Raw genomic sequence first — 20,837 nt, forward strand, 5'->3', positions numbered from 1 at the left:
TCAGGTCCATATCTCATTCATCCCATTATTAATCCATAATTTTTATTTTATTACTTTTTTTTTTTTTTTTTTTTTAAATCTGATCATCAATAGAACAGTATTTGAATCTTTGTACAACAATCTTTCAAATCACTGTAGGAATTCTTCCATAGGATATAGAATTATCTTCTACTGGAAGCTATAACATAGGCTGATATTATAGATTTTCCTTTGGCAGGCTGTTTTGATATATGGATATGAAGGATTTCAAGAGATTTGTCAGTGTTAAATTGTATTAAACATAAACAGTTTAAATAATTGTATGTGTATAGTAAAGTGCCTTTGAAAAATAAGGCTACAGCTATGTATGTGCTGGTAAAAAATGAGAAATTCAGAGCTAGGAATAGGTCATGCCCTATGATACATGGTGCGCATCGCTGCTGCCTTTGGAAATTCAGCTCCTTCACCTGTCCCCGTGATGTGATGAAGACAGAGGGAGTAAGATAAATTGCTCTTCATAAACAAGATAGGCCAGGGTAGCAAAACTTTATTATTGCCAGCAGAAGAAAAACAAAGAACAAACAAACTATCCAGAAAGAGAGAGGATATATTTACTGCTGACCATTGATACTTTACTGGCTCTGCAAAGCATGCTCAGCAGCCTGTCCTTTGTTTGTTTTGTCTTCTGGGTGACTTTGGTGTCGCCAAACTATCACCTCTTGTATAAACAAGGTCTTATAGGAAAGAGGCTCTTGTGTTCCTGTGCTGGTGACTCAGCCCACGAGTGGTTTGAATTCGGGATTTTCCTCATCCTGTCATCATAACCCACGTCCCTTAGCGAGGCTTTGTCAGAGCTCTTGACTCACGGGCTAAACCTACACACGTCTGCCTCCTGTGCGGGTATGGCTGTAAAAGGTTTCAGCTCATTACTTTTTTTTTTTTTTTTAACCTGTGAGAACATGCATAGCAAGCTTTTATGCACTAAAAACAACCCAACAGAAAGAAAACCCTGGATCTTTCAAGTGAACCATGAGTGACAAGAAACAAGGGAACCACCTAATGGCACTGGGCACCGGGCAGAGTCCTCAGTCCTGGCATCCGGACGGGAACAGCAGGTCCCAGTGGTACGCACAGCAGACACATGAGGAAGTGGAAGTAATCAATATGTTATGCATTTTCCCGAAGAGTATTTTCTTCCTGCACATAATATGTGTCCTGAAGAGTGATTTAGACAGTGCCTAAACTCCAAAGGAGGCTTCCTCCCCAGCCGGTGTGTGCATAACACACCTCTGAAAAACATCAACACACACTTAATGACATAGACACTAGGAGAACCTTAGCAGAGGTGAATGCAAAAAAGTACTAGGAAAATAAAACAGTGTTTTGAAAGTGAAGACTCAATGCATCAGAGGAAAGAGGAAAGACAAAAGCTACAGCTCATGCCTCTGCAAACAGGCAAACAAGACAAAAAGGGTTTCTTGTTTTGCCTTCCAGCTTTGCGCTTCCCCATAGCCATTGGTTTCCAAGTTCCATTGTGTCCCATTCAAATGCTTAGCTCTCTGGATCTCTTAATAAACTCCACACACATCTATGCAGCTCTGTGTAAATAAGAAAAGCCTGCTGCACATCCACACCCTCGTTTTTTGCTGGGAAATATGACATCTGTCTGGGAGCAAACCTGATGGTGAAACGTTGCCCTACAAGGTAAGCAAAACCCCAGCTGACTTCATCAGAGCAGCATTTCACCATGTGGCCTCGCTGCTCGGGGCTTGGCATTGTAGCCTGGTGCGTATGCAGATCGGGTGGTTGGTCCATGCCATGTGCTATGGCACAGATAGCAAAAAACGCAGGGCTTTCTAATGCATCCACATCTCAGCACCTTGTTTGTGCTTTTCCCTGGTGCTGTGTACTTGCAATATTTCGCTATCTTGAATTTTTTAAGGCACAGGCCATCTCTCTGCCATATCTTCTGACATCTTCTTAATCCAGCTTAGATGGACACTGAAAGGGAATTCAACAGACTTGTGCCTTGGAAGAAATATTGAGAAAATCATACATTGTAAAGGTACTGAGAGCGATACCTTAAGGTTATGATATTTGTGCTGAACTGGCATGGTAATGCTGCAATTTATGCTCACTGCTGGACACAGATTTTTCTACTTTTACTATACATACAACTCAGAGCCTAAATATGTTTTCTGTGTAGTTTTTGTTCTTTATTGGTAGACATTTATCTTGGGGAAAATGTTTTTTATTTTATTTTTTATTTTTTTCTCCTAAAGTCTCTCATCCACAAACTGTTTTCTGCTGCAGTTACATTACTTTGTGTCCCTCTAACATAAATTACTATTAAAAAAATCCATCTTTGAATTTCTCTTTAACTCATATTTGCTATATCTCCAAAATGAGTTAAATGATTTTTAAAAATAAATATTTTACTTTAATCTATGATAGCTGAACAGACGTTTGCTAAATGAAGCCAACAGACATGAGAGGATTTGTTAAGTATTTGAGTTTTCTGACACTGCAGATTGGAAGGGAGCAGCTAGGGGCTTTGCCAAAGACAGGACTTTGATTTTTTTTCCCCTCACACCAGCGATCTATGGAATTGAGGAATTACACCAACCATGTATGTAACACTGCTGTATTGCAGTACTAAAGAAGCTGTGCCCTTTCCCACCATACATGGCACCCTCCGAAGTAGATAATATAGGTCATAGCTTAAAAATGTGAGCAACGTCTTTAAATATTAAAAAATTACACACAGCAATAATAATGAATCAATAACATTTTTTTTCCCCAACAATTTCTGTACAGCAATGACTGGAAAATGATGGCACAGATTCATTTCAGATTCTTAAAACCTTAAGCTTCTGAAATCAGAGTCTTCATATTAGCATTGAATACAGCAACATTCTGATTTAAATTATTGACAGCCTGAACTAAATTAGTTAGCGTCTCATCTAGTTTCAACAGTCTGCTATTCATTGAGTCGTTCAGATGTTGGATGGATTCCATCAACATCTCCTGAACACACTTTTTTTTTTTTTTTTTTTAAGCCAATCTGCTGCTCTCTGGTTCCTTTCTGACACTTCCACCCCTTTCTAATATAATGTTCCCTGAGCGCTATCACCCCTCATTTCCACACGCTTGTTCCCTGTCATTCTCACTTTCCGTTCTGACTCTGCATTTTCCTCCCATCTCCTTGTCTTATATTGTTTTCTTTAACAATTCCCGTGATATATCAGACCTGCTGAAATGGTGGTGATCCTTTTGTTTTTACAGGTCTTAAGCATTTCTTATGGATCACTGTTGGAAACAATGCACTGTGATTGTCCCAAAACCGAGTTTCAATATGCATGTGGCTTTGCACTGAATACATGAAAGTATCACAGAAGGGAAAAAAAAAGTCATCAGCCTTAGGGAAGGCCTTGAAGCCATATAGATTTGCATGGGAGAGAGAGGAATTTCCCCTCACTCCATACAGAAATCCAGTACTTTCATTGACAGTTGCCTTCTCCTCCTTGTACTTTGTGTTTCTTGATGCCTCCTCACAGCCTTCTCCATCTGCTGTGGTTCCCCACAATTTCCCTGCCGTACTGGCTGGATGTTACGGGGTGGAAAGAGTGGTTGCGTGGGGATGACGAGGAATGTGGAAGCTGGGAGAGTGGGAAACACAGGAGAAATATAGCTTTGTGAAGGAAGCATTGAGGAATGTGGAAGACTTCTTCTGGGGACCAGGAAAGAAAATCCCCTTCTGGGAAAAGCCTTTCTGACAAATATTAAAATGTATTTGTGTTTAGTTTGATGTATAAGAATAGGAGAATTCTGTGTTGCTTTTTTTTTTTTTCATACCCTAAACTCATTTTTATCTTTGTGAATCAGTGTTAAAAATTATAATCTTTTTCCTGCTCTTACTTCAAAATTACTGGTCTCCAGTTCCCCATGTATCCTCCTAAGTGACATAATTTAAGCTCCCACTTGCACCATAACAGCTTTTTCCTTTGCATGAACTTGCAGCTGCAAACCTCAGTGTAGGTGCAGTGGCTCAGATAACAAACACAAAACCAAGGTAGCCTCAAGTGCTAGCCCATCAGTAAGGGCCCTGGATATTTATTATAACTGTATGTATAAATCATCTACCAGCTTTAGGTCAACAGTGAAGAGAGGAAAGCCACACTGTAACCCAGATTTCAGGGAAAGGGGAAAGTACAAGCATGGGAAAGACCAGTAGTTTAATCCTTGAATTCTCTCAACGAGGGGAAAAAATGTGTGATCCTAAAGCGATGGTCCCTGGCTCTAACTTAGGACAGTTTCTTGACTATTGTCTTAAAGCAAGGCTTGCTCCAAGGATGCCTGAATGAGGCTATGCATACAGTCCAGAACTGGACAAATATCAAAAATCACCAAAATAGACATATACATATTTTTAGTGCATTTGTGGATGGCAACATGGAGGTGTTAATCCCTCATGTACAGCCATTAGCAAAGAATTCATTATTCTGCCCAGTGAGTTATCCCTCTATTAAACGTTAGGAAGAATTAGCCTAATATTTACAGTCAGCTATTTGTTGAAGAAGTATTTGCCAAATCTTCAGCACCTCCACCACATGCACAAAATCATACTTTAAATGAAGTAATTCTGAATTAAACAAGTGTGCTAGTACTACTAGTGGGATTTATAGTAACTGATAACAGTCTAAGAATGTATTTCACAGATTGCTTCTTTATATTGCAAAATGAATAGAGTTTTATATCTGAAGAAACAAATCTGCACATTAAAAATCAATGTTTCTCATGATACACACTTGGTATTATTTCTGGGAATGCTACAGCTGGCATGCACAGCCTAGTTAAAATATTATAATTTACTTGACTGCATGCATAGTCGATTTGCAGTCAAAACTGCCACTTACTACATGGGAGGAAAAACAATGACTTCCATGCTACTGGAAACATCAAAGGTACTTTTTGCACTACTCCCCCTCAAAGCCTCCTGGGAAAAGCCCTGACTCATAAGCTTTCCACTGGTTACTAGAGTGCTTCTTAGGTTTGAAAAATAAATAAATAAATAAAAATCATATTTTGCTACAGTACCTCTACAGAAAAATCCTCAACAAGCAGAATGGATTGAAAAATTCAAGCATGACTAAAAAGTACATTCCCCACTAGTCAGTGAATTTTGCTCCCTATTTGTCACTGCCACCTTGGAGAGCGGTGAGCATTAATAATGCATGGGTGCTAGGAATGTATTAGCAACTAACCTTGCGAAGAAAATCAACTGGGGACCCAGAAGAGCTGTTAAAAAAAAATAAAAAGGAAAAAAAAAAAAAAAGAAACAAAATCAGAGCTCTCCAGTATCCTTTTATTTATTGAAGAGATTTTGGGAGAAGTGTCAGGGATGGCGGCATCTATGTATCATTGTAAACTAAGGCTGAAAGTCCCCGGAATGGGGTTGTAATTGAGTTCATTGATCACATTCAGGAGGAGAGCCACCCCCACCCACGCAGCTCCCTCGCACTGGCCACTCTCCAGCAGCAGGAACACCCCAGAGGATAAGGGGTATTTATGCAAATTGGCAGGTGGAGTAGAAATGTCTTTATTAAACATGTGCTTTTAAGGAAAAGCTTCGGTTCTGCTATTATTCATGGTCGCTGATATTTTGCACATGTTAATTGTGATCAACTTCTTTTGGAAGCTGCTCAGCACACTACACTTGTGCTCTTTTTTCCTAGGCTAGTGCCAGTGCTATGCGTGGCAAAAAAACTTCACCTTTGCTATCTCCTACAACCGAAGCATAACGATCACAGGTTTACTACTACAGATATTCAAACATGGTTATTTACATCTTTTATCTTATAGTGAGATAATAACATATGGATTTTATTCTCATTTTGAAACTCTTCAGTCCTTTCAAATCCAAGTACCCAAATATATCTAGTACCCAATGAAAATATTCTGCTTCCTAAAATAAAACAGGCTTACCATTGCACTTCTATAGTTTGAAACAATTTGTACACTAAGCTGCTATATCCCGCTGTTAGACTTGGCAGTAATGGCTTCAGTTATATATTTATGTCCTGCCATCTCCTTTTAATATATATTGTTTATATTACAAGGCCTGTTTTCTGGTAAAACAATCTTTATAAGTTTTGCATGGAATATAGTTGCTTTTTTGTGTTATTAGCCAAAACAAATATTGTGTTTAAATCCACCTTATTGAATCACTTTCTCAATTAATATACCCAACTTGTCAGTGTAGTGGGAAGATAGAGAGGAATAAAGGAATATATATAAGGTTAGAAGAAAAAGGAAAATAACTTGGTTTTCCTTTTTCCTTCTGCTGGGTATACAGACAATAAATAAATTAATTAATTAATTAATAAAAAATTGTTTGCCTCTTCAAGGAAAAATGCCCCAGAATGATCTGTGCATAGCCATATTCCCCTTGAAATAATCAGAGTGGCCTGATGCTCCTAGCAAAACTGTTTGCTTTGTAACTCATCAGTTATATTTTTAGTTACCCACTGCAGACCTTCATGCAATTAATTCATTAAGCTCATTATGACTTAATGTTGCATCCCAAATTCAAAGTTCTATATATACAATTTAATCTTTGGTCATTTTTTATTAAGATGAGCTTTGAACGAGCGATATTCCCCAACAGAAAGATAGGGCCAACTCCCTAATTAAATGCTGCAGCCTGTGGATAAGCTGGAAACCTTACTGTGACACAATCCTCCTGCTTTTCACCTGCTTTCCTAATACTTATCAACTAATTCATGCCATTCTTCTAATCTTTATTTGATGTTGAAGACAAAATAAAGTTAAAAGACACCTGCTGGTAGATAGATTTTCCACTGAACATGCTTATACAGGCCTTTAGGAAAACTAGATTCTGGCATCCTAAGAGGATCACATGATTAAGATCTGAAGATTGTGAAGAGAATTGGTTCAGTACCAGTTTCCCATTCTCATTACGATTGTTCTCCTGAGAAATGAGTAATTTTTCACCATTGTTTTCTTGACACGACAGCCTTTGTTGAATTTTAGTGTAGTTTTTTTAGTCATCCTTCTTTCTTTATCCCTTCTCCTTTTCTTCTCCCTTCTAACCTCCCTGTGTATGCCACAGTTGTTTAATTTTTGTTATGGAAATGATTAAAGTTTTATTTTGTTTTGTTTTGTTTCATTTATCTCCCAAGAGTTCTTTAGGGTGATAGTCACTCTGTAAATGAATGTAAAAATGCTTTTGTCACATTAGCTTGCATGTTAACTGGTAAAATGCTTGTTATTTTACTCTGATGTTACATTCACAACAGGATAACAGTTTTGATTCCGTTATGCAAAAATCTGCATTATAAATTAGAAGGCATATTTCACACTTTTTTTATCTTGGGCAGATTCCTACAGTAGTCATTAGGTGTTAGGATGAAAAATCTCCATTTTTCATAAATCAACTTGTGCTAGCTCAGCTCGTATTAGCTTCAATAGGTGCTAGCTAAGGGCATACATGCTGGTACCTTGCTTGTAAGATGTGAATCTTGGTAGTGTTTAACCCACCTCAAGAAATTTTAAGCCTGAAAAACCTCATACATGAGACTTAGCGGAAAGCAAAATATCTTGGGATGAAAGCATTTTTACAATCCATTTTTATTCTTATTCTTATCCTTTTATTCTTATTCATTTATATAAAGAAAAAGAAATACTTAGCTAAACAGAGCAATAATTACTAGTTATAGTAGGATACCAATAGTTAGGTCCCAGATATTTCAAAAATATCTTTCAACTGCATTGTAAAGTTTCTTTGTTCAAAGACTTTTTTTTTTCCAAAATGTTAACATCTTTTTCCTTCTTTTGCCTTCTTGTATAGTTTCAAAGGAAGCCCGAAATTAGTCAGGGAAAAAAACAACAACAACAAAAAAACACTGTAATTCCATGTGTATTATTACTAACAATATTAGCATTTTGAGGGTCCTTTAATTTTCCAGGTTTGTAGACCATTATTATAAACTCTGCAATACAATGGTGTAAAGTCCATAAAGGAGCATCTTATATTTAAAATCCCTGTATGTTGCAGATGGCTTAACTGTGCAACTTTTGAAGAAGTTCTGAATGCATAACACCTTAAGAAGAGATCTAATTTGCTTTCAGAATAATATTTTATATCAACAGACCAAGTGCAATCTGATAGGTTACAACAGCAACCATCAATCAACATGACAAGCTCAAAGGGATGTTCTCACAAGCTAAATACACAAAAGAATAGAGATGCCTTGAGGGAGCCACAAGCAAATTTGGGGAGCCTATTCTCAAAAAGTGATCCTCCATGCTCCTGCCTCATTAAACTTGCACCTAGCTCTGGCACTCACAATCTGTACATGCCAACATTTTTAGCAGGATTATCCTTTGGAAATCTACATTTTTGTCTGTGTTCTTGTGGGGCCTGACCTCTCTCTGACCAGCACTTCGGTGCTGTCAGGGATGGGCTGCTTGCTCCCCCAAGCTCATATGTCTTTGTGGAGCAGAGCTGCAGAGCCAGCACACCACATATTGCATATCGCAATAGTGCATATTGCTCAGCCCCCCGAATGGTACAATTAAATCCCTTCTCCTGTTCTTTGTCCAATACACAATATCTTTGGTTCTATTTTTGCACAGTGTCTGAAAGAGTTAGATCGTGGTGTAGGAGCTAGACTCCTATGCTCTACGTTGACACACACACATATTAAACACTGGAGCTTGAATCATTCTGGTCAAAAGCAATGCAAAGGTATCTCTCCTCCATGCTCATGAAGAAGGCCAAAAGAGTCATTCAGGCCTCAGAAAAGATTTTGTTCAATAAAGAACTTTCCTTTGGGTTGTAAGACATCTCTTTGAGAATTCCCTCTGAGATAAGTCTTCTCTCTACAGCATCCTGATTTTATCTCCCTATCTGATAGACTCCCTATTCCAGGTCTGAGACCAGGCACAGAAGAAGAAAGAACAACTCATCATCTTGTTTAGACAAGTAGAAATAAGACTTATTTTCCCACTTTTCTATTGCAGGAAAAAAAAAAAAGTATATATTGGGGTGAGGGTTTGCAGGGATAAACTTGAAGACAGGAAGACAGGATCTGTAAGATGGGTGGAATAGGTACCCGAATAACAGGTTGATAGCCATGAAAGCAGCATTTACTGATGCACTTGCATGCAGCCACTTATACAGTCTAGGCACTTTCTACAGGCACAGCTCAGAAACGCCTTTCAGGCAAGAAGTCACATCATCTTGGTTCCTTCTTCTGAAGTGGCCCAAACACCAACCAAGACCTCAGGTAGTGCAGTAGATTTCTCTCAGTAGGAAATAACTCATTGCCTTGGTCCTACCCTTGGTGAATTGCCAGGAATGGTTCCTGAATATGTATATTCTCACATAACAACCAAACCTTAGGGACTCCACACAGCTCCTTCACCTCTCTGTGTATGAGTGTCCCTGTATGAACCCAATGGAAAGACTCCACATCACTGTGCTGGGATTTAGATCAGAGCTCATATACCCTCATGGCAGTGGTACAGATACATGTGAAACACATATTTGAACATTAAGCAATTAAAAGGGAAAAACAAAACAAAACAAAGCAAAAACAACAAGAACAAAACCAACCCTAAACCCTTTGAAACTGTAAAATGAACTCATTTACAAATATGCACTCTCTGTCTTGAGACAGAGACAAAATGCTGTCTTTTCTCTTGTCCTTGCAAAATCTTGCCTTACCCCTTACAAACTCTAGCCAATTTATTTTTGTAGAAATGGAATTTACAGATTACAAAAATGGTTTGCTCTAGTCATCCCCATTCCTTTGAACTCTGAGGCCATTTGAATTTGATCCTGACCAGGCTGACCATAAACCATTCTATTTGGATAATAGAGGAAATGGAACAGTTTGTCTTCAGTAACCTTATAATAAACTGCAGCTTACTAGATATGAATTACAACTAAAATAGCAAAAAGAAATATGTATATGTATCTATTTACATGTACACTTCATATATACATGAGTATACTCACATAAATACACATACAACTTCAGGCCAACAGAAGTAAATGAGTGAACAGCATTGGCAATACTAACATTGTTTTTATTGTCAGTTAAAATGAACAAACTTCATCTACTTGTTCATTATATTTTTATTGTATTAATAAAATATTGTTCATTTAGATGAGCATGATAAGAAAACTATAACTTGTCTACTCGTAATTCACTATAATCTACATTCAAGGCTGTGTGGATTAGTCACAACTAATAAAGTTCCAAAGTATATTCTATTTGGATTTTAAAGCTTTGCCATATATTTTTCATAAAATCATTGAAGAGTGGAGAACTATATACAATTTTACTCCAAAGTCTTAAAACTCAACCGAGCAAAAGGCACAAGTTTTGGCTTTTGTTCTGTCACATTCAAGGGTGTAAAAATATGGAAATCTTAAAGAAACAGGAAAGAAAAAGGTGTATCTATTGGTGTTATACAGATTTTACAGTGGGTTCCCACTTTTTTTAAGGTTTGGAGAGATCCATATAAAGACAAGAAGAAAGACAACCCATGAAACATATTCCGTCTGGGAGCCAGCAAGAATGGCTTTAATTTATACCTTAGTGGCTTATTTTATCCCAAACAGTGTATGTAGGGCCAAATTCATTAAAGTACTCAGAAGTCAGAGCTTTGCCAACATGGACTTAGGCTCCAAGCTGTAACTTCAGTCCTCAAATGCTTAACTGGCATCTCAGCCTGGATCTGCTCCAGGCTTGAGCCTGGGCAGGGTTTCCCCAGGTATGGATGGCCCGTGGGTGCTGTGCTGCACCCAGCTTGCAGGGGCTTAGCACCCCTGGGCTGACTGGAAGGCTGGGAAGTTCTCCTAAATCCCTAAATTCAGAAGTGGTTCTGTAAACTACAGGCCACATTTCAACCTCTAGAGAGTAGGTAGGAGAGAGATGGTGAAGTCAAGTGAGCAATGCTAAACCCTTCCTACACTGCACGATTAAATATGAAAAATTTAGTGCAGCATCATTTTCTAAAATACATTTTAAGCCTTTCCAGTTCTCTACCTTGCTGCACATAAGAGGAAATTAAAAACGACAACAAAACACACACCAAAACTTTAAAGCTTCCTTGCATCACAAAGCAGGGAATCCACAGTGCAATGAGAACAGTCATTATTAAAGGCAAGAACTGCAAATCAAAGACGCTCTTAGACACTCCTAGGCAGCTCCTGGCCCAGTGCTGTTTCCCAGGTTTACCAGCAACCACAAGATTCCTGGAACTCCAGCACAGCACATGCAGATAGCCAGTGGCTGCACAACACGTTGTAAAACATGTTGCCTTAGTGCATGCTTCTGGAGGTGATGATGAGAACAGAAAAACTGAGTCACAAAAGCCTAGCAAGAAAAACTGGAACAATGAAATGGCTAATTTGTGTGTGTTTGAGAGAAGAAATCTGCTGATTTTGCTTTTCTGTCATTCATTGGCTAGCAACATTCAAGCCCTGCATACACATGTGACCATGAGTTTATGAATGAAAATGTATGTGAATTCAAAAGATTGCACAAAATTAACAGATGATCTATGTCTGGAAATTCGTGCGGGGTGTGCATTATTCATTAATTGCCTTTTCATTTGATTATTCACTAAGCACTATTAATTATTCCCCTCTTTAAAAAAAGCTTCAATGATCTAATCAAGAAGAGAGGGGGAAATATCATGTGTCTTAGGAGACCAATAGCATGCATGAAGAATCAAAGATGAATAGGAAACAGTCAAAATGAAAAATATGTGAACACCTACAGCTAATGTTTGTGAAGGATCTAAAAATATCTAGGCCATTCACAGAAATCAGGATTGGTTCCTAAATATAAAAAACATTTACCAGAAAATTGTTCATAATGAGCAATTTAACCAGCTATTCAACAGTGATCCAAGCAATTCTCTGATTCAGAAAATGACAATTTGAGCAAAGAGGCATTTGAAGACTGACAAAGAATATTTTGACAGGGAATATCTGGAAAGGAGCAGAATTTGGTGTAAACTTATCTAATTCTAAGAATATTAGACAGCTCAGCTATCCGGAGTCTTAGGTGTCTATGATGAGGGGGAGACATCTGTTTCTGATAAAGAGAAAAGGTAGTTTGTGAAGCATCCAGAAGCTGATTGTAATCCTCACTTTAATTAAAGAGGAGCAAGTTCTTCACATGACATCTGCTAGAGTTCCCTGGCACGATCAGCTACTCATTGCTCTGACTTCCATCATTGCAAACATTTTCTAAGAGCCAAGTGGAGACCAAGGGGAAGAAAGGTGGCCGCAAGGACAAGATTGCTTTAATTCTAAACTGGTGCTTTTTATAAACTTCAGATATTGTAACTTTTTTTTTTTAAAGTTCCTCAGAAAGTTTTATTCCAAGTGTCTGCACATAACCATAATTCATATCATTCTGTAAAACCTCATTTCCAGAACTATACACAGTGTTTTGTTTTTTTCTTTATTTTTTATTTTTAGGTTAACACAAATAAGCCTAACATGCCTAATGATATGTGATCTAATGAAAAGCAATATTGTTATGGTACATCACTCACATTTTCATGCAGACAATACTTATCAGGTAGATAATAACATTTTATGCTGGGAAATAACAAGACTTTTCTTAAGTAAAGGAGCCTATAATCTTCTATAATTCTGTACAAAAAAGACATTATACCAAGGAAATTCTTCTTGGCAAACTAGGCTATGATTAAAGGTAGTCGCTGGTACTTGTGATCATTTCCTAACCTTAATCTTTAACTCTCCTCCAAGTTTAGTTTTTGGTAAACTAGTAGTTTATGGTTAAGACAAATCTTGATAACAATCCAAAATCTTCCTGAAACACACAAGTGGCTTGCATTCTCTAGCAGATAATTGAATTCAGATACTAGCTTTCCTGTCAAATCTCTACAAAAGTAAAATACATCATGAAAATCCAGCAACAGGGCTCAGATGACCATCACGCATAGACAAAAATAATAGCACAGAGATTGCACCATATAAAATCATATCTCCCACAATACTTCTCTGTTTAATATTAAAAGGTTGGCAAAGGATTCATAATATTCTGTGTACTTTGAAAGCATTTATGATTTCTTTTTAATTGCCAGAAATGCATTTCCTTCCATTGACACACACCGTAACTCTTCCCTGCAAAATTATCATGACAATATCCCAGCACAGGCACAGAAATCTTTCCTGTCCATAACCACAATCATAATGTTTCATGAAAGAATGAAACTATTTTACTTGCCTGCCCTTCTTCTTGCACACACACACACATAAAAAAAAAAAAAAAAAAGAAAAAAAGTAAAAAAGTGAAAAAATGGCACTGGCTCACAGCAGCTAGATCAATAGGATTTTGTCCCGCTGACAAAATCATCTTTCTACAGGACGTCTCTGATATTAAGACATTAGAGTTCCCCGACAGATTTCACATTGAATTCTGCTACTCTTTAGTTAACAAACAGCTATTGCATATGTTCGGTTTGTCTCCTCGTGCCAGGGAGCTGGTGTGCTATAGAAGCTGTGTTTCTGTTCAATTTTGCTGTCAGATTCATTGCTACAGGAAAAATGACTATAAGTAATAAAAGTCTCCTGTCCAAAGCATCGAGAAGCTGGTGGAAGAAGGATCTAGTGCAGCTAAGCTGTCCTGATCTATTCACAGACAAGCTAAATAAAATAAAATAAAATAAAAAATTAAAGGAAATAAAAAACTTGGAGGAAAAAAAAATAAGTGTGCCTATTTAGGATTGTGCTATAACCACTTAATCTAATGCAGATTTTGCCATTGTTTTCTATTTATACACCAATTCTCTTTTCTTTTTTTTTTTTTTTGGGCTTTTTGTCTCCCAAGTAGGAGTAATGGTGTGGCATTGAGCTGCAAAAGTCAGGCCAGGTGAAATGGAGAGCCAGACCTTGCACTGTATCCAGATAATTTGCATTGAATTTCCCAGAGCACATCACAGAAGTCAGAACAGGGCTCTTGGCACCTCCCCGCAGAGGTTCTTCCCCACAGAGGGGTAATTGCCATCAGTCTCTCTCTGATTACTCTGATGTTAAAAGAACCGGACTTGTCAGAGTCGCTTAATTCCCTGTCCAAGCCAAGGACAACAGAGAGTATAAGAAAATGTGAAGATTTTATTTAATATTGGAGCATCACCGTGTTCAACAATTATGATAATAGTAATGAAACACACACAAAGAAACATTTCTATTAAAAGGATCCTTGCTGCCTTGCTCAGGAAAGATGCCCAAGAACTTGAGCCTGGTTGGAAGGAGTTGCCTTTGAGAAGTGTTGGAGACAATGGGAAGTTAACGTTCCCCCAGCTGACTTTCCCCAGGTGCCCAGCCTGCACCCTGAGGCCCAGGGCAGCGATGCTGAGCACTCAGTCCTGGTGTGGTTCAAGACCTAAGTCAGAGGCACCAGAAGAGGCTCTGATCTCACTTCTTGGAGAACCACACACAACAACACTACCGGCTGTCCCTGTGATGGTGTTGACATTGCCAAAATAACAGGCTTCTGAAGGACTACTCCTCTCCACAGTCCCTACGGGAAGGTGTAATGGACAGCTTAAATAATATGTAGCCTACAAAAACAGCTGCACTCATGGCTTTGCACGTTATATGCTGATATTACCACAACTCATAACAAATGTAACTGGCTTACAATTAGTTTAACTGTACCGGGATAAGGCATGTTCCCTCCCTGCACCAGCTCTCCATCCTTCTACAAGGCATTACTTAGTGAGACACTGAAACGTTCTTCCTTTTCAGTTTGCAAATCGACTGGCATAGTACAGATATGAGTAGAAATAAACATATACAGGAAGGCATACTTTCAGTACACTTCATCTGCTGCTATAAAATATAACGGAGATGAGTAAATTGTGTTTCACTTGTTTGATGATCAATACATGAGGGCACAACATGCTTTGTGTGAGTAAAGGAACAGGAAGTTATTACATGAAATGCAAATATATGTTGGAGAACCACCTGCTTGACCACCACTTGGTGCACTGTCTTTTCATTCCAGTCCCAACGGAGCTGAGCTCCTAAAACTATGTTTCTTTTTTACAATTACCTGAAAAATCCATAGGCAGCTTCAGCAGTGGAAATATTGAAATGCTATGAAGATGAAAGGCAATGTAACTAAGCAAGCCGCAAGCATCTGATGGGTCTGAGGTGCTATCTAAGAGCACAGGACAGGATGTACCATTAAATCTCCTGGATTCATTTTGAATCCTGACTTCTGGGGTACTGCAATTTTGCCTTTGCCAGCAGAGGAGCACATCAGACTTTGATGCATCACAGCCTTTGGCTCATCCCTGTAATTATTCAACAGTCCGCGACTGGCAAATGTAAAGCATTTTGCATCCACTCTGCTTCCACTGCCTCCCAATAAATGCAATTTCTGTTCCCTAAGGAAGCAATAGTGACCGTCTGAGCAGAGTCTGCATCCTAACGCTTTGTTACCAATCAAGAAATTTCCAGCACTGGGTAACAACAAAAAATCAATTCTCTTGGAGCACTTTTAGACCTGATACAAGGTACCAATATAAAGCATCAATACAAAATATCTCCGCAACAAAAGAAATTCCCACGCAACACCTGTTTTTGCAGGCAAAACTCCCCATTGACTTCCTTGCCCTAGAGAGGACCACATCGTAGGCACCGGCCCCTAATTTCTTGCTGCCTGTAATTGCTTCTCAGATGTCCATATCAAACCTCTCCAGAACACAGCCTTTGTCACTGTATGGCTGTGTATCTAAACCATCTCCAGCTCTTTCATTCCTGTAGAATAATGAGTCTATGGTAAATGCTGAATTTTCCCTTTAGTTTGAAAACCTACCACTGCCTGTTGCTGCCACGCTGCAAGAGATAATATGCTCCATGCCTACAGTACGTTACTGTTAGCCATATAAATAATAATAATAATTTACACACAACTCACACACTTTTTTTTTTTCCAGTATTTCTGCAAGCAATCCAGAGGCGACAGGAACAAATTGATGGAGACAGAAATGGGAGAATCCCACCCTGTCAGAAGATGAATGAGCTGAGCTTGCATGATGTGAACCATGGCTGACAGAAGCGAGGGGGAATCAAAGAGTGAGCAACTTTTGACAACACACGCTTCACAGCTCTGACCACTGAGGATCTACATGATTATCTCCAGACAAAATAACTGTGAGTAAAAGGCTTACATACACTTAAATTAAACACAGCAGGGTTTTAGTAATCTCTGTTTGCATTTTACTTTCTGTTAAGAAGGAAATTGCTTGGACTTGGAACATTTCATTTAATGGCATTTTTAGTTACCTTTTGTACTTCTAATGCCATAGTCTAAATTCACCCCAAATTACCCAGGAAGGCAAAGAAACTTTTGTCCTTTATTTTTAATTGCAGTAGCTTCCTTACCAATTTTACTAAATTAAATGTGTTTTAAAACATCACCGTATTTGAAACCTAATTATCCCAATCTCTGGATGAAGAATAGCTAACAATACAAACCCCATTTATGTAATTTATTTTGCAAAGGAAAATAAATGGAATGCAGTTGCAGTAATGATATACATGTTTGTAATCCTACCCTGCTTTTTCTCTTCCCCACAACAACAACTTAGGGAAGCTGCATCTTTTTTAAACAAATGCTTTAAAAGCATCTCTGCTGTGGCATTTGTTATATCTCTGTATTGGTCTTAAGATGAGGAAAACTCTGCATAATGTCATGTTCCCTCTAAGTAGCATGAAGGGCTTTTGTTTTGTGCCTTTTTTTTTTTTTCTTTTTGCTATAGCTGGTCATGAATGAGGATTATGGCCTGTCACCCACAATAAGTCATGAATGAAGATCATGGCTGGTAATTGTAATGTGTAAAATAAAAGAAGTGGGAGATGCAGGGTTGAGATGCACTGGTTATTCAGAATACCCTAGCTGAGTAGAGTTTAATCTTTTTAGACCACCTAGTCCTGAGAACTTACTTTTTTTTTTTTTTTTTGAGGGTTAAGCTGCCATTTACTTATTGCATTTATCAATTACTTGTTGAGTTCCCAGTAGTCCCATCACTATTGCGTTCTATCCCAAAAAAGTCTTTTTTTTTTCCCAACTGAAAAAAACTCTTTCCCAACTCTTGTTAAAATCAAGCAAAAAAAGCAATTCTCCCTAAACCAAAAAAAAAAAAAAATAGGGATAAAAAAGTTATCACAAAAGTGCACTAGAGCATTTTCCATAGAAGAGTTTTTCATCAGTCAACCAACTTTTGCAGAAATCTTCTATTAGGCTTACAAAAGGTGTCTCAGAAATTAACCTGAATATAAAAAGATGTGTAAAAAAAAAAAATTAAAACAAACAAACACACAAACAAAAACTAAAACAATACATGAATTTTGTTTACATTCAAACTTATTTGAATGTGTTTTGAAGGTGCTTTCAAGCTCAGAACCTGCTCAGTGTGAGTAAATACTAGGACATATGTGGTCAAACAATCTAAAATACTTGTTGAAAATGACTTCTACAAATATGTCTTGGAAATTTGCTCTGCTGTTTTCTGTGGGGTGATGTTATTTGCTCTCTGCAAGTGTTCAGATGAGCCCTGACTCGTTTATTCATACAAATATTTGCAAGACCTTTGAAGTTTGGATCAAATGCTTATTTGCTCAAAAATTCATATGAGTAAAGACTTTATTTATTATTCTTCACTCACTTTCTATCCTTGTTTTCCATTTTAAAAACAATCAAATATCCAGTAAAGGAATGAATACAATACCCATGTGATTTTGATGACAAATTGTGTATAAACAATGACTAGGAGAAATGATCAGTGCATGAATAAGCCCATCATTTATTTGTATAAACTATCTAGTAAATATTTTAAAATAATAAAAATTATTCATAGAAAACAGAACAGCTATGTGAGCAAATCACAAGCAAAAAAAAAATAAAAGAAAAAATTTGTGGAATATTTTATTTGCCGTAAATAATTTGACTACGTGTATCTTAGACCTTCAAATGTAAAAATGAAGCTCAACCATTTCTTTCTACACTTTCCAACACAGTTGGACATAAGATAAGGTTAGTTCAATGGAATTCCTCTCAATACTATTAAGATATTTCTTCAATTAGGCATTTCACACAAATATTCATACCTGAACCTCTTTTTTTTTTCCCAAAAAAATTTTTTTCCTTTCTTTTGTACATGTGCTACTTGTTAATGTTGGTTCTTCTACTTGATAGAATTTCTGCATTGATTTAATCGTAAAAGAGTATGTCAGTCCTTTTTTTTTTTTTTTTTTGGCAGAAGAAAGGAATAGCATTAAAGATATTTAACACATATGGCCAGTGGATAGAAGGAAAATAAATACATCAATTGTGAGGTCTTCCAGCTTTCTTGGTGTCCCTTTATGTTCTTAAAAACAGGTTAACTATCAAAATCTACTTTACGTGACATTAGTAATAACGGTAACAGAAGTGTGACTTTAAAAATAGTTTGCCTATTATCTAGCAAGCATTTATTTATGCAGTGCTGAGAAGAGCTGAAGTTGAAAACATCCTTTCAGGTTTACAGACATTTAAGCACATTATTAGGAGCTGTGGCACACCAACATGCAGGTATCACCCAATTTCATTACTACCTGATTAATTAACCTGATTAAAGTGTGAAAGTTGGCACCCTGTCATTACAATCCATGGGAATAACTAATGAGGATCTATGAAATAATTTGTTCTTCAAATAAAAAAAAACTGAAAGAAGAGGTTTTATCTCATTATTCTTCTTTCTTGTTATCACCTATGCAAAGCCAAGAAGATTTTGTAAAGCGCCCTGTCTAAAAAAAAAAAAAAGATAAAAAATAAAAAATACACTATGTAACATCTTAGGAAACATTTCACAGATCTTTAACAAAATGTGGTGTTATCCAACACCAATAGGCAAGCCAAGAAGGTTTCAGGGAAAACTCAGTAGACAGCAGGAATGTGAATATAAGTCCTTTCTGTTAATAGGATGTTGTTCTTTTTTAGCGTGTTTAGAGGTTCAAAGAGAAAAAAAGACATACTTGTGTTATTGAGAATAAATTATACGACAAATGTACAGACCTTGTTTTCTATTAACACATTACCTACAAATAGGTAATATCTTCTATTAGTGTGTTTATTTGGGACTATCAGCTTATGGAAAAAAATAAACCTTGACTTCAGAAAACAGTTGTTATGAACAGAGGTTATAAATTTTCATTAGTTTGGCTGGATTTGTCACTATGGCAAATTTTCAATATAACATAGATAAAGGAACAGGTTCATGAAGCAGTTCATGGAAGCTTTAAACATCTAGATATCACTTCAGGTATACAGACCTAAAGTTTCTCAAAATGACTTACCAGAAAACCAAGTATTAAACAGTGAAATAGTCAATGGACCAGTCTGCATTCAGTAGGCTTAGCTGTAATATGTATAGGCATGGAGATGTTTGTTGTTGTAAATCATGGATTCTAAGCAGAAACCCAAATGCTTGTGGGATTTGGACGCTAAATTATGTATAGATGTCCAGGACACTAGCAGCAAGATGAGCAAGGTTGTTCCTCTGAAGAGCAGATGGGTATTAGTTAAGATAAACTGTGAGAAAACGAAATAAAGAGAAGCAGAGGCAGCAACAGTTCTAAAGATTAAACTAGTTGCAATGGGAAAAAAGGTAGAAAATGTCAAGTGGTTTCCTTTTTTCCCTTCCAGGAGATGTAGAAGGAACGAGAATCAAGAAGAAGAGGGGAAAGTGATGGTGATGATCATCAAAGGGGAAAATTTAAAGCTTTAATTAAAAGCAGAGGCTGTAGATTTAAAAAAACAAACAAACAAATCAATTCACTGAGAAAGAATGGTAAGAAGTCTTCTTGGACATTGCCTGGCTTTGTGGGAAAGAAAAAAAAAGGGAGAAATAAAAGATAATCCTTGCATTATGGGCTTATATTGATGAGAGCTTCAGGCTGGTGTGAGGACAAACCGTGGGCTACCCTACCACCTGTTGCACCCTCTGGAAAGGTTCTAGTCACTCTCCATCACTGTACTTTCAGAGGAGAAACTGAAAGCAAAGAGAACAAAGAAGATTTCTGACACTTGTTCCTTAAATCAGAAGACACTCTCCCACACTCAGAAACAAAAAAAGGAAGAGGAAATGAGGTAGCTAAAAATTTGCTTATATCTTCAGATTTTTGTTACTGTTTTAGTGGTAGTCAGTGGTTACAGGTGACACGTGACTTCCCCAGACCTGGTGTTGTCTTTTTTTTTTTTCTGTTGATTTTTTTTGTTGTTTGTTTTTTAATTAATCCTTATTTGTGTGCATTTTGATTGGTGTCATGGCTTATGATGGGGCGCTGCAAAGCCCTTCTCTCTCATAGACCTTTAGTCAGAATTTAGTCCTGTTTCTCACTGGGCCACTTAAATATCTTCATATAGTCTGACTTTTGTCTCTTTTTGAATAAAAGGAGACAAAAATAAATGCCAAAACTGATTGAAACTGCCTTGTCCGGATTGGTTTTTTTTTTGTTAATGTACGTAGCAGGCCTTCACTATGGCAATAGGCCTGTTTTCCTTTGCAAGTCTCCTCTTTCATTTAAAAGCAGAACATTTGAAAAACAAAGTATTTCTGTTTTGCTGGTCTTTCCTGATGGTCAAAAACTTCCCCAAAGTGCTGAAACCTGGCAGCCGCCAGCCACCCTACCATCTCTTCATTTGCCTGCACGCAGACACACAAGATGGACTCTCAGCAGCCATAAACGAAATAGTTTAACTGTTTTTATATGAGGATCTGTTTTCTTTGGGGAA

General features: G+C 37.4%; 2 long non-coding RNA genes across 2 annotated transcripts in view; one reads left to right on the top strand and one right to left on the bottom strand.

The window, feature by feature from the left end:
* Nucleotides 1-20,837, bottom strand: part of LOC106041018 (uncharacterized) — a 271,322-nt gene that overhangs the window by 82,610 nt on the left and 167,875 nt on the right. The window lies entirely within an intron of this gene.
* LOC136791135 (uncharacterized) lies at nucleotides 743-20,484 on the top strand. Its single transcript, XR_010832489.1, has 3 exons — nucleotides 743-1,683; nucleotides 16,000-16,216; nucleotides 19,749-20,484. It is a non-coding gene; the product is annotated as an uncharacterized lncRNA (long non-coding RNA).

This window comes from Anser cygnoides, chromosome 6 (genome assembly GCF_040182565.1).
Source record: "Anser cygnoides isolate HZ-2024a breed goose chromosome 6, Taihu_goose_T2T_genome, whole genome shotgun sequence".
In the NCBI taxonomy this organism is placed as follows: Eukaryota; Metazoa; Chordata; class Aves; order Anseriformes; family Anatidae; genus Anser; species Anser cygnoides.